This window comes from Somniosus microcephalus, chromosome 14, assembly GCF_052327205.1.
Source record: "Somniosus microcephalus isolate GS21.2 chromosome 14, FLI_Smic_1.0, whole genome shotgun sequence".
Classification (NCBI taxonomy): Eukaryota; Metazoa; Chordata; class Chondrichthyes; order Squaliformes; family Somniosidae; genus Somniosus; species Somniosus microcephalus.
This window is the reverse complement of record NC_141000.1, coordinates 4,492,575-4,507,191: the sequence shown is the minus strand read 5'-3', so window position 1 is coordinate 4,507,191 and position 14,617 is coordinate 4,492,575. Positions and strand designations below refer to the sequence as shown.

Sequence of the window (14,617 nt, the reverse complement as noted above, 5' to 3'; positions counted from 1 at the left end):
GTGCTCTCACACACTCCCCTCTCCCGTGCTCTCACACACTCTCCTCTCCCCATGCTCTCACACACTCCCCTCTCCCCGTGCTCTCACACACTCCCCTCTCCCCGTGCTCTCTCTCACACACTCCCCTCTCCCCATGCTCTCTCTCATACTCCCCTCTCCCCCGTGCTCTCTCACACTCCCCTCTCCCCGTGCTCTCTCTCACACACTCCCCTCTCCCCGTGCTCTCTCTCACACACTCCCCTCTCCCCGTGCTCCCTCACACACACCCCTCTCCCCGTGCTCTCTGTGATGAAATATTCATCATCATCACTGCCTGTGACTGAGATCGGTTTCAGTGTAATTTCCCTCCCCCGACCTCATTGTATTGTGTACTGGAACGTGCTGTATTGTATACTGGAATGTGCTGGAATGTGCTGTGTGTAGGGCTCCGCCCATACCTGGCCCCGTTTGTAGGCTGGCTCAGTCTGGCCTCAGTCTCCAGAAGGAAGACATCTCTCTCTCTTACGTGTTACGTTCTAAGTTAATAAAAGCCTTGTTTTTGTTCTCCTAACTTCGAGTCTCGGAATTATTGAGGCACATCAATTTTATTAACTTATTTTTCAACACTATGGATCAACTCCTGAAACCCGAACGTTTCGATTTGGATCAACATGCTCCGGACGCATCAGCACGCTTCGGACACTGGTTTGAGTGTATGGAATTCTTCCTGGACAATTCCGCAGCCATCATAGACGCTACGGACGCTGCGAGGATGAGACTCGGAATTCTGTGGAATTGGGTAAGCCACCGGGTTTACCCCCTCATCCAAGACGCAGAGACGTACCTGGCCGCCTGCGACATCTTAAAGGCGCATTACCAGCAGCCTACGAATGAGGTGTATGCTAGGCACCTGCTCGCTACCCGCGCACAGCGACCTGGGGAATCGGTGGAGGAGTTCCTAAGCACCCTGAAAATGCTTGGCAAAGACTGCAAGTGCCGAGATGTAAAAGCCGCAGTGTACACTGACGAGCTTGTTCGCGATGCCTTCATCACAGGCCTCAGCTCCACTTACATCCGGCAAAGACTGCTGGAAAAAACGGAGTTGGACCTGAAACAGGCTGCGGACACCGCGCGATCCCTGGATGTGGCCCAGAGAAACTCGGACGCCTACTCTTCAGCCCGCGCCGTCCACGCCGCCACGTGTGCACCGAGGGCGCCGCCATCTTGGAAGGCATCTTCCCCGCCCGACAGCCCGACACCGGCTGGGCCCCGCTCTCCCCCCAGAAGCCCTACGACAGCCGCGACGCGTCAGGGACCCAACTGCTACTTCTGCGGGCAGCCAAAGCACACCAGAAACCTGTGCCCGGCGAAAGGCACCACCTGCTTTAAGTGCGGTAAGAAGGGGCACTTCGGGAAGGTGTGCAGAGGGAACCCCGCCGGAAAACCAACCGCTGGAAAACCCGCCACCGCCGCGTGTGTGCCGTGGGAGCGGCCATCTTGGACGCCATCTTGCCCGACCTCGTGGGGTCCGCCATCTTGTGAGCAGACAGCGTGGACGCCATCTTGTATCGATCAGGGCCCTGCAGTGGCATCGGTCACAGTGGACCAGACCAGGCTGCACCCGCTATCCAGATCAATGGTGGACATCGAGGTAAACGGGTGCCGGGTTAAATGCTTAATTGACAGTGGAAGCACGGAGAGCTTTATCCACCCAGAACTGGCACAACAACTCTCCCTAAAGGTGGTCCCTACTCAGGGTACCATCTCTATGGCTGACAAAACCCAGACATCGACCATTCTGGGTTATTGCACGGTACAATTGTGCGTTAACGGAACTGTATATGATAATTTTAAAGTATTACTCATGAAGAACCTATGTGCGAGCGTGATCTTGGGCCTGGATTTCCAGTGCAACCACCAAAGCATCACGTTCAAGTACGGTGGGTCCCAGCCGCCCCTCACAGTGTGCGGTCTGGCTACCCTGAAGGTAAAGCCGCCTTCGCTATTCGCGAACCTTACCCCTAACTGCCGGCCAATAGCGACCAAAAGCAGGAGGTACAGCTGGGAGGACAGGCGGTTTATCGCGACCGAGGTAGACAGGCTCCTGAAAGAGCGCACTATTGAACGCAGCAACAGCCCGTGGCGCGCCCAAGTGGTAGTGGTAAGGGGTAGCGAGAAGAAACGGATGGTGATCGACTATAGTCAAACGATCAACAGGTACACCCTACTAGACGCCTACCCGCTACCCCGCATATCAGAAATGGTGAACCAAATCGCCCAATACCGGGTGTTCTCCACCACCGACCTCAAGTCAGCGTACCACCAGCTCCCTATCAGACCAGAGGACCGCCCGTACACCGCCTTCGAGGCGAACGGACGCCTCTACCAATTCCTCAGAGTCCCCTTTGGGGTGACGAATGGGGTCTCGGTCTTCCAGAGGGAGATGGACCGCATGGTCGATGACCACCACTTGCAGGCAACCTTCCCCTACCTCGACAACGTCACCATCTGCGGCCACAATCAGCAGGATCACGACTCGAACCTCGAGAGGTTCCTGGAAACCGCACAAAAACTCAACCTCACCTACAACGAGGACAAGTGCGTTTACAACACCACGCGCCTCTGCATACAAGGCAGCGTGGTGGAGAATGGGGAAATCGGACCAGACCCCGACCGATTGCGCCCCCTACGGGAGCTGCCCCTGCCCAACACTCCCAAAGCCCTGAAAAGGTGCCTGGGGTTATTTTCTTATTATTCCCAATGGGTCCCCAACTACTCCGACAAAGCCCGCCCCCTCTTGAAAGCATCCTCTTTCCCGCTCTCTGCTGAGGCCCATGCCGCCTTCAAAAGCATTAAGCAGGATATTGAGCGGGCCACGCTACAGGCAGTGGACGAGAACACTCCATTTCAAGTGGAAAGTGATGCGTCTGACTTCGCCTTGGCGGCCACCCTCAACCAGGCGGGGCGGCCCGTAGCTTTCTTCTCGAGGACCCTCCAAGGGCCCGAGATCAGACACTCCTCCGTGGAAAAGGAGGCCCAAGCCATCGTGGAGGCAGTGCGCCACTGGCGCCACTACCTAGCCGGCAAACGCTTCACCCTACTTACCGACCAGCGGTCGGTAGCGTTTATGTTCAATAATAAACAGAGGGGGAAGATTAAAAATGATAAGATTCTTAGGTGGCGGATCGAGCTCTCCACCTTCGAGTACGACATCATTTACCGGCCAGGGGCCCTTAACGAATCCCCTGACGCCCTCTCACGAGGGATGTGTGCCAGCGCCACCGGGGATCGGCTACAGACCCTCCACAACGACCTCTGCCACCCAGGGGTCACGCGGCTGTTCCACTTCATAAAGTCCCGTAACTTACCCTACTCGATTGAGGAAGTTCGGTCCCTGACCAGGAACTGCCGCACTTGCGCTGAGTGCAAGCCTCGGTTCTACCGCCCAGATAGAGCCCACTTAATCAAAGCTACACGGCCCTTTGAGCGGCTCAGCTTAGATTTCAAGGGCCCCCTCCCGTCCGTCGACCGCAATGTTTACTTCCTGAACATTGTGGACGAATACTCCCGGTTCCCATTCGCTTTCCCCTGCCCAGACATGACCAGTGCCACGGTCATTAAATGCCTCAACAGCCTGTTCTGCCTGTTCGGTATGCCGAGCTACATCCATACGGATAGGGGGGCGTCCTTCATGAGTGAAGAGCTACGCCAGTACATGCTGTCCAGGGGGATCGCCACGAGCCGTACCACCAGCTACAACCCCCGGGGTAACGGCCAAGTGGAGCGAGAGAACGGGACAGTATGGAAAGCAGTCACTCTAGCTCTAAGGACCAAGGGCCTCCCTATCTCCCGCTGGCAGGAAGTCCTCTCGGATGTGCTCCATTCGATACGGTCGCTATTGTGTACGGCCACTAATACCACGCCTCATGAACGAATGTTTGTCTTTCCCCGGAAATCCACCTCAGGCGTATCCATGCCGTCATGGCTCTCCACCCCAGGTCCGGTACTCGTGCGAAGGCATGTGAGGGGCCACAAGACGGACCCTCTCGTGGAGCCAGTACACCTACTCCACGCCAACCCCCAATACGCATATGTCCGGCACGCCGACGGAAGGGAGGACACCGTGTCCATAAAAGACGTCGCCCCAGCCGGCATCGACAACAACCACGGCAATAGCGGCAACGACGATCACAGCAACTCTTACCCACCCACTACTCTTTCATCACCCCCGGAAGAACACCGACCAACTACCCCTTCAACAACCCTGGCGGCACCCCCGGCAGAGACCCAGGAGGCTACCGGGGACACCCAGCCGACACCCGCGGCACCGCAACAGCCACGTCGGTCGCAGAGGACTATCAAACCCCCGAACAGACTAAATCTATAGAAGGGGTGAATGTGATGAAATATTCATCATCATCACTGCCTGTGACTGAGATCGGTTTCAGTGTCATTTCCCTTCCCCCAGACCTCATTGTATTGTGCACTGGAATGTGCTGTATTGTATACTGGAATGTGCTGTGTGTAGGGCTCCGCCCATACCTGGCCCCGTTTGTAGGCTGGCTCAGTCTGGCCTCAGTCTCCAGAAGGAAGACATCTCTATCTCTTACGTGTTACATTCTAAGTTAATAAAAGCCTTGTTTTTGCTCTGCTAACTTCGAGTCTCGGAATTATTGAGGCACATCACTCTCTCTCACACTCCCCTCTCCCCGTGCTCTCTCTCACACTCCCCTCTCCCCGTGCTCTCTCTCACACACTCCCCTCTCCCCGTGCTCTCTCTCACACACTCCCCTCTCCCCGTGCTTTCTCTCACACACTCCCCTCTCCCCGTGCTCTCTCTCACTCACTCCCCTCTCCCCGTGCTCTCTCTCACACACTCCCCTCTCCCCGTGCTCTCTCACACACTCCCCTCTCCCCGTGCTCTCTCACACACTCCCCTCTCCCCTCGCTCTCTCTCTCACACTCCCCTCTCCCCGTGCTCCCTCACACTCCCCTCTCCCCGTGCTCCCGCACACTCCCCTCTCCCCGTGCTCTCTCTCACACTCCCCTCTCCCCGTGCTCTCTCTCACACACTCCCCTCTCCCCGTGCTCTCTCACACACTCCTCTCTCCCCGTGCTCTCTCTCACACTCCCCTCTCCCCGTGCTCTCTCTCACACACTCCTCTCTCCCCGTGCTCTCTCTCACTCTCCCCTCTCCCCGTGCTCTCTCTCTCTCACTCCCCTCTCCCCGTGCTCTCTCTCTCTCACTCCCCTCTCCCCGTGCTCTCTCTCACACTCCCCTCTCCCCGTGCTCTCTCTCACACACTCCCCTCTCCCCGTGCTCTCTCTCTCACACTCCCCTCTCCCCGTGCTCTCTCTCACACTCCCCTCTCCCCGTGCTCTCTCTCACACTCCCCTCTCCCCGTGCTCTCTCTCACACTCCCCTCTCCCCGTGCTCTCTCTCACACTCCCCTCTCCCCGTGCTCTCTCTCACACTCCCCTCTCCCCGTGCTCTCTCTCACACACTCCCCTCTCCCCGTGCTCTCTCTCACACACTCCCCTCTCCCCGTGCTCTCTCTCACACACTCCCCTCTCCCCGTGCTCTCTCTCACACTCCCCTCTCCCCATGCTCTCTCTCACACACTCCCCTCTCCCCGTGCTCTCTCTCACACACTCCCCTCTCCCCGTGCTCTCTCTCACACACTCCCCTCTCCCCGTGCTCTCTCTCTCACACTCCCCTCTCCCCGTGCTCTCTCTCTCACACTCCCCTCTCCCCGTGCTCTCTCTCTCACTCCCCTCTCCCCGTGCTCTCTCACACAGTCCCCTCTCCCCGTGCTCTCTCTCTCACACTCCCCTCTCCCCGTGCTCTCTCTCACACTCCCCTCTCCCCGTGCTCTCTCTCATACTCCCCTCTCCCCGTGCTCTCTTTCTCTCACTCCCCTCTCCCCGTGCTCTCTCACACTCCCCTCTCCCCGTGCTCTCTGTCTCTCACTCCCCTCTCCCCGTGCTCTCTCTCACACACTCCTCTCTCCCCGTGCTCTCTCTCACACACTCCCCTCTCCCCGTGCTCTCTCACACACTCCCCTCTCCCCGTGCTCTCTCACACACTCCCCTCTCCCTGTGCTCTCTCTCACACACTCCCCTCTCCCCGTGCTCTCTCTCACACACTCCCCTCTCCCCGTGCTCTCTCACACACTCCCCTCTCCCCGTGCTCTCTCTCTCACACTCCCCTCTCCCCGTGCTCTCTCTCACACTCCCCTCTCCCCGTGCTCTCTCTCACACACTCCCCTCTCCCCGTGCTCTCTCTCACACACTCCCCTCTCCCCATGCTCTCTCTCACTCTCCCCTCTCCCCGTGCTCTCTCACACACTCCCCTCTCCCCGTGCTCTCTCTCACACGCTCCTCTCTCCCCGTGCTCTCTCACACACTCCCCTCTCCCCGTGCTCTCTCTCTCACTCCCCTCTCCCCGTGCTCTCTCTCACACACTCCCCTCTCCCCGTGCTCTCTCTCTCACAATCCCCTCTCCCCGTGCTCTCTCTCTCACACTCCCCTCTCCCCGTGCTCTCTCACACACTCCCCTCTCCCCGTGCTCTCTCTCACACTCCCCTCTCCCCGTGCTCTCTCTCACACTCCCCTCTCCCCGTGCTCTCTCTCTCACACTCCTCTCCCCGTGCTCTCTCTCACACTCCCCTCTCCCCGTGCTCTCTCTCACACTCCCCTCTCCCCGTGCTCTCTCTCACACTCCCCTCTCCCCGTGCTCTCTCACACACTCCCCTCTCCCCGTGCTCTCTCTCACACTCCCCTCTCCCCGTGCTCTCTCTCACACACTCCCCTCTCCCCGTGCTCTCTCTCACACTCCCCTCTCCCCGTGCTCTCTCTCACACTCCCCTCTACCCGTGCTCTCTCTCTCTCACTCCCCTCTCCCCGTGCTCTCTCTCACACACTCCCCTCTCCCCGTGCTCTCTCTCACACACTCCCCTCTCCCCGTGCCCTCTCTCTCTCACTCCCCTCTCCCCGTGCTCTCTCTCACACTCCCCTCTCCCCGTGCTCTCTCACACACTCCCCTCTCCCCGTGCTCTCTCTCACACTCCCCTCTCCCCGTGCTCTCTCTCTCACTCCCCTCTCCCCGTGCTCTCTCACACACTCCCCTCTCCTCGTGCTCTCTCACACACTCCTCTCCCCGTGCTCTCTCTCTCACACTCCCCCCTCCCCGTGCTCTCTCTCACACTCCCCTCTCCCCGTGCTCTCTCTCACACTCCCCTCTCCCCGTGCTCTCTCACACACTCCCCTCTCCCCGTGCTCTCTCTCACACTCCCCTCTCCCCGTGCTCTTTCTCACACTCCTCTCTCCCCGTGCTCTCTCACACACTGCTCTCTCCCTGTGCTCTCTCTCTCACTCCCCGCTCCCCGTGCTCTCTCTCTCACACTCCCCTCTCCCCGTGCTCTCTCTCACACTCCCCTCTCCCCATGCTCTCTCTCACTCTCCCCTCTCCCGGTGCTCTCTCACACACTCCCCTCTCCCCGTGTTCTCTCTCTCACACTCCCCTCTCCCCGTGCTCTCTCTCACACACTCCCCTCTCCCCGTGCTCTCTCTCACACACTCCCCTCTCCCCGTGCTCTCTCTCACACTCCCCTCTCCCCGTGCTCTCTCTCACACTCCCCTCTCCCCGTGCTCTCACACTCCCCTCTCCCCGTGCTCGCTCTCTCACACTCCCCTCTCCCCGTGCTCTCTCTCACACACTCCCCTCTCCCCGTGCTCTCTCTCACACACTCCCCTCTCCCCGTGCTCTCTCTCACACACTCCCCTCTCCCCGTGCTCTCTCCCACACTCCCCTCTCCCCGTGCTGTCTCTCTCTCACACTCCCCTCTCCCCGTGCTCTCTCTCACACTCCCCTCTCCCCGTGCTCTCTCTCACACTCCCCTCTCCCCGTGCTCTCTCTCACACTCCTCTACCCGTGCTCGCTCTCACACTCCCCTCTCCCCGTGCTCTCTCTCACACTCCCCTCTCCCCGTGCTCGCTCTCACACTCCCCTCTCCCCGTGCTCTCTCTCTCACACTCCCCTCTCCCCGTGCTCTCTCTCACTCTCCCCTCTCCCCGTGCTCTCTCACACACTCCCCTCTCCCCGTGCTCTCTCTCACACGCTCCTCTCTCCCCGTGCTCTCTCACACACTCCCCTCTCCCCGTGCTCTCTCTCTCACTCCCCTCTCCCCGTGCTCTCTCTCACACACTCCCCTCTCCCCGTGCTCTCTCTCTCTCACAATCCCCTCTCCCCGTGCTCTCTCTCTCACACTCCCCTCTCCCCGTGCTCTCTCACACTCCCCTCTCCCCGTGCTCTCTCTCACACTCCCCTCTCCCCGTGCTCTCTCTCACACTCCCCTCTCCCCGTGCTCTCTCTCTCACACTCCCCTCTCCCCGTGCTCTCTCTCACACTCCCCTCTCCCCGTGCTCTCTCTCACACTCCCCTCTCCCCGTGCTCTCTCTCACACTCCCCTCTCCCCGTGCTCTCTCACACACTCCCCTCTCCCCGTGCTCTCTCTCACACTCCCCTCTCCCCGTGCTCTCTCTCACACACTCCCCTCTCCCCGTGCTCTCTCTCACACTCCCCTCTCCCCGTGCTCTCTCTCACACTCCCCTCTACCCGTGCTCTCTCTCTCTCACTCCCCTCTCCCCGTGCTCTCTCTCACACACTCCCCTCTCCCCGTGCTCTCTCTCACACACTCCCCTCTCCCCGTGCCCTCTCTCCCTCACTCCCCTCTCCCCGTGCTCTCTCTCACACTCCCCTCTCCCCGTGCTCTCTCACACACTCCCCTCTCCCCGTGCTCTCTCTCACACTCCCCTCTCCCCGTGCTCTCTCTCTCACTCCCCTCTCCCCGTGCTCTCTCACACACTCCCCTCTCCTCGTGCTCTCTCACACACTCCTCTCCCCGTGCTCTCTCTCTCACACTCCCCCCTCCCCGTGCTCTCTCTCACACTCCCCTCTCGCCGTGCTCTCTCACACACTCCCCTCTCCCCGTGCTCTCTCTCACACTCCCCTCTCCCCGTGCTCTTTCTCACACTCCTCTCTCCCCGTGCTCTCTCACACACTGCTCTCTCCCTGTGCTCTCTCTCTCACTCCCCGCTCCCCGTGCTCTCTCTCTCACACTCCCCTCTCCCCGTGCTCTCTCTCACACACTCCCCTCTCCCCGTGCTCTCTCTCACACACTCCCCTCTCCCCGTGCTCTCTCTCACACTCCCCTCTCCCCGTGCTCTCTCTCACACTCCCCTCTCCCCGTGCTCTCACACTCCCCTCTCCCCGTGCTCGCTCTCTCACACTCCCCTCTCCCCGTGCTCTCTCTCACACACTCCCCTCTCCCCGTGCTCTCTCTCACACACTCCCCTCTCCCCGTGCTCTCTCTCACACACTCCCCTCTCCCCGTGCTCTCTCCCACACTCCCCTCTCCCCGTGCTCTCTCTCTCTCACACTCCCCTCTCCCCGTGCTCTCTCTCACACTCCCCTCTCCCCGTGCTCTCTCTCACACTCCCCTCTCCCCGTGCTCTCTCTCACACTCCCCTCTACCCGTGCTCGCTCTCACACTCCCCTCTCCCCGTGCTCTCTCTCACACTCCCCTCTCCCCGTGCTCGCTCTCACACTCCCCTCTCCCCGTGCTCTCTCTCTCACACTCCCCTCTCCCCGTGCTCTCTCTCACTCTCCCCTCGCCCCGTGCTCTCTCTCACACTCCCCTCTCCACGTGCTCTCTCCCACACTCCCCTCTCCCCGTGCTCTCTCTCACACTCCCCTCTCCCCGTGCTCTCTCTCACACTCCCCTCTCCCCGTGCTCTCTCACACACTCCCCTCTCCCCGTGCTCTCTCACACACTCCCCTCTCCCCGTGCTCTCTCTCACACTCCCCTCTCCCCGTGCTCTCTCTCACACACTCCCCTCTCCCCGTGCTCTCTCTCACACTCCCCTCTCCCCGTGCTCTCTCTCACACTCCCCTCTCCCCGTGCTCTCTCTCACACTCCCCTCTCCCCGTGCTCTCTCTCACACTCCCCTCTCCCCGTGCTCTCTCTCACACACTCCCCTCTCCCCGTGCTCTCTCTCACACTCCCCTCTCCCCGTGCTCTCTCTCTCACTCCCCTCTCCCCATGCTCCCTCACACACTCCCCTCTCCCCGTGCTCTCTCTCACTCTCCCCTCTCCCCGTGCTCTCTCACACACTCCCCTCTCCTCGTGCTCTCTCTCACACACTCCCCTCTCCCCTGCTCTCTCACACTCCCCTCTCCCCGTGCTCTCTCTTTCACACTCCCCTCTCCCCGTGCTCGCTCTCACACTCCCCTCTCCCCGTGCTCTCTCTCACACTCCCCTCTCCCCGTGCTCTCTCTCACACTCCACTCTCCCCGTGCTCTCTCACACACTCCCCTCTCCCCGTGCTCTCTCTCACACTCCCATCTCCCCGTGCTCTCTCTCACACTCCCCTCTCCCCGTGCTCTCTCTCTCACACTCCCCTCTCCCCGTGCTCTCTCTCTCTCACTCCCCTCTCCCCGTGCTCTCACACACTCCCCTCTCCCCGTGCTCTCTCTCACACTCCCCTCTCCCCGTGCACTCTCTCTCACACTCCCCTCTCCCCGTGCTCTCTCTCTCACACTCCCCTCTCCCCGTGCTCTCTCTCTCACACTCCCCTCTCCCCGTGCTCTCTCTCACACTCCCCTCTCCCCGTGCTCTCTCTCACACTCCCCTCTCCCCGTGCTCTCACACACTCCCCTCTCCCCGTGCTCTCTCTCTCACACTCCCCTCTCCCCGTGCTCTCACACACTCCCCTCTCCCCGTGCTCTCTCTCACACGCCCCTCTCCCCGTGCTCTCACACACTCCCCTCTCCCCGTGCTCTCTCTCACACTCCCCTCTCCCCGTGCTCTCTCTCACACTCCCCTCTCCCCGTGCTCTCTCTCACACTCCCCTCTCCCCGTGCTCTCTCTCACTCTCCCCTCTCCCCGTGCTCTCTCTCACTCCCCTCTCCCCGTGCTCTCTCTCACACACTCCCCTCTCCCCGTGCTCTCTCTCACACACTCCCCTCTCCCCGTGCTCTCTCTCACACTCCCCTCTCCCCGTGCTCTCTCACACTCCCCTCTCCCCGTGCTCTCTCTCACACTCCCCTCTCCCCGTGCTCTCTCTCACTCCCCTCTCCCCGTGCTCTCTCACACTCCCCTCTCCCCGTGCTCTCTCTCACACTCCCCTCTCCCCGTGCTCTCTCTCACACTCCCCTCTCCCCGTGCTCTCTCTCACACTCCCCTCTCCCCGTGCTCTCTCTCTCACACTCCTCTCCCCGTGCTCTCTCACACTCCCCTCTCCCCGTGCTCTCTCTCACACTCCCCTCTCCCCGTGCTCTCACACACTCCCCTCTCCCCGTGCTCTCTCTCTCACACTCCCCTCTCCCCGTGCTCTCACACACTCCCCTCTCCCCGTGCTCTCTCTCACACGCCCCTCTCCCCGTGCTCTCTCTCACACTCCCCTCTCCCCGTGCTCTCTCTCACTCTCCCCTCTCCCCGTGCTCTCTCTCACACTCCCCTCTCCCCGTGCTCTCTCTCACACACTCCCCTCTCCCCGTGCTCTCTCTCACACACTCCCCTCTCCCCGTGCTCTCTCTCACACTCCCCTCTCCCCGTGCTCTCTCACACTCCCCTCTCCCCGTGCTCTCTCTCACACTCCCCTCTCCCCGTGCTCTCTCTCACTCCCCTCTCCCCGTGCTCTCTCACACACTCCCCTCTCCCCGTGCTCTCTCTCACACTCCCCTCTCCCCGTGCTCTCTCTCACACTCCCCTCTCCCCGTGCTCTCTCTCTCACACTCCCCTCTTCCCGTGCTCTCTCTCTCACACTCCCCTCTCCCCGTGCTCTCTCTCACACTCCCCTCTCCCCGTGCTCTCGCTCACACTCCCCTCTCCCCGTGCTCTCTCACACTCCCCTCTCCCCGTGCTCTCTCTCACACTCCCCTCTCCCCGTGCTCTCACACACTCCCCTCTCCCCGTGCTCTCTCTCACACTCCCCTCTCCCCGTGCTCTCTCTCACTCTCCCCTCTCCCCGTGCTCTCTCTCACACACTCCCCTCTCCCCGTGCTCTCTCACACACTCCCCTCTCCCCGTGCTCTCTCTCACACTCCCCTCTCCCCGTGCTCTCTCTCACACTCCCCTCTCCCCGTGCTCTCTCTCACACACTCCCCTCTCCCCGTGCTCTCTCACACACTCCCCTCTCCCCGTGCTCTCTCTCACACACTCCCCTCTCCCCGTGCTCTCTCTCTCACACTCCCCTCTCCCCGTGCTCTCTCTCACACTCCCCTCTCCCCGTGCTCTCTCTCACACACTCCCCTCTCCCCGTGCTCTCTCACACACTCCCCTCTCCCCGTGCTCTCTCTCACACACTCCCCTCTCCCCGTGCTCTCTCTCTCACACTCCCCTCTCCCCGTGCTCTCTCTCTCACACTCCCCTCTCCCCGTGCTCTCTCCCACACACTCCCCTCTCCCCATGCTCTCTCTCTCACACTCCCCTCTCCCCGTGCTCTCTCTCACACTCCCCTCTCCCCGTGCTCTCTCTCACACTCCCCTCTCCCCGTGCTCTCTCTCTCTCACTCCCCTCTCCCCGTGCTCTCTCTCACACTCCCCTCTCCCCGTGCTCTCTCTCACACACTCCCCTCTCCCCGTGCTCTCTCTCACACTCCCCTCTCCCCGTGCTCTCTCTCACCCTCCCCTCTCCCTGTGCTCTCTCTCACACTCCCCTCTCCCCGTGCTCTCTCTCACACACTCCCCTCTCCCTGTGCTCTCTCTCACACTCCCCTCTCCCCGTGCTCTCTCTCACACTCCCCTCTCCCCGTGCTCTCTCTCTCTCACTCCCCTCTCCCCGTGCTCTCTCTCACACTCCCCTCTCCCCGTGCTCTCTCTCACACACTCCCCTCTCCCCGTGCTCTCTCTCACACTCCCCTCTCCCCGTGCTCTCTCTCACCCTCCCCTCTCCCTGTGCTCTCTCTCACACTCCCCTCTCCCCGTGCTCTCTCTCACACACTCCCCTCTCCCTGTGCTCTCTCTCACACTCCCCTCTCCCCGTGCTCTCACACACTCCCCTCTCCCCGTGCTCTCTCTCACACTCCCCTCTCCCCGTGCTCTCTCTCACACTCCCCTCTCCCCATGCTCCCTCACACACTCCCCTCTCCCCGTGCTCTCTCTCTCACTCCCCTCACCCCGTGCTCTCTCTCACACTCCCCTCTCCCCGTGCTCTCTCTCACACTCCCCTCTCCCCGTGCTCCCTCACACACTCCCCTCTCCCCGTGCTCTCACACACTCCTCTCCCCGTGCTCTCTCTCTCACACTGCCCTCTCCCCGTGCTCTCTCTCACACTCCCCTCTCCCCGTGCTCTCTCTCACACTCCCCTCTCCCCATGCTCCCTCACACACTCCCCTCTCCCCGTGCTCGCTCTCACACTCCCCTCTCCCCGTGCTCTCTCTCTCACACTCCCCTCTCCCCGTGCTCTCTCTCACACTCCCCTCTCCCCGTGCTCTCTCTCACACTCCCCTCTCCCCGTGCTCTCTCTCACACTCCCCTCTCCCCGTGCTCTCTCTCACACTCCCCTCTCCCCGTTCTCTCTCACACACTCCCCTCTCCCCGTGCTCTCTCTGGTGTGATGTGGGCAGTGCTTGCCCTGGGTTATGGGATGTGGGGTGTGATCGGCCAGGCTTTGTGCATGGATCGTCCCCGTGACACAACATTATCCACACTACAATAATCCACAAAAACAGGAATGGGGAGGGGGAGGGGAATCGAGAGTGAGGCGGAGGGGAGAGGGAGGGGGATCGAGCGGGAGCCCGGACAGGTGGCCATGGTTTTAATGGGGAGTCGGGTGAAGCATTCCTGCCCCTCCCGGTGCCACATTCAGGATTTTAAACACTTACCTTGTTGGTTGCGGCATGTAGCAACCCCTTTAAGGATGGCCCGTTAGGCCTCATGAGATGCTGGCTGCCTCGGGGTAAGCCAGTGTGGTAAAGGATGTTTCAAACCAGCGTCAGGCCGCTGATTTACATCCAGGCAGGTGACCCGGTCGCCTCTTTTGATGCCTGTACCAATAACACTGGCAGCGGACACCCAGCGCACAAAGACCTCCGCCATCTGCCCGCTCCCACCGCCCTCCGCCCGCGCCCTCCGCCCGCTCCCTCTGCCCTCTGCCCTCCACATCCGCCCTCCGCCCACGCCCTCCGCCCGCGCCCTCCGCCTGCTCCCTCTGCCCTCTGCCCTCCACATCCGCCCTCCGCCCACGCCCTCCGCCCGCGCCCTCCGCCTGCTCCCTCTGCCCTCTGCCCTCCACATCCGCCCACGCCCTCCGCCCGCGCCCTCCGCCCGCACCCTCCGACCCCCTTATTGGACACTTTGGTGCCTGTTTCTCGCCTTTAAAACAGGCTCAGTGTAATCAGATATCCAGGGCCCGATCTCAAAGGATCATAATGACGTTCATTTTTGTAGCATTTCCTGTGAACTAAATAACTGAATAAATATTGTGAATCCCCTTCAATAAATGGCAGATGTGAACCAAATGGAAACCACTGCAAGCTGTTACACTGGGAGAGGTCACAGGAACATTTTTATATTCCAATGTGCAAAATTTGGCAAATTTAAAACTTCTGTCATTTTTTTAATCATTCACGGGAT

General features: G+C 60.9%; 1 protein-coding gene across 5 annotated transcripts in view; it reads right to left on the bottom strand.

Annotated features, from left to right (window-relative positions):
- phldb2b (pleckstrin homology-like domain, family B, member 2b) overlaps positions 1-14,617 on the bottom strand; it is a 315,268-nt gene that overhangs the window by 195,384 nt on the left and 105,267 nt on the right. The gene's annotated exons all lie outside the window — the stretch shown is intronic.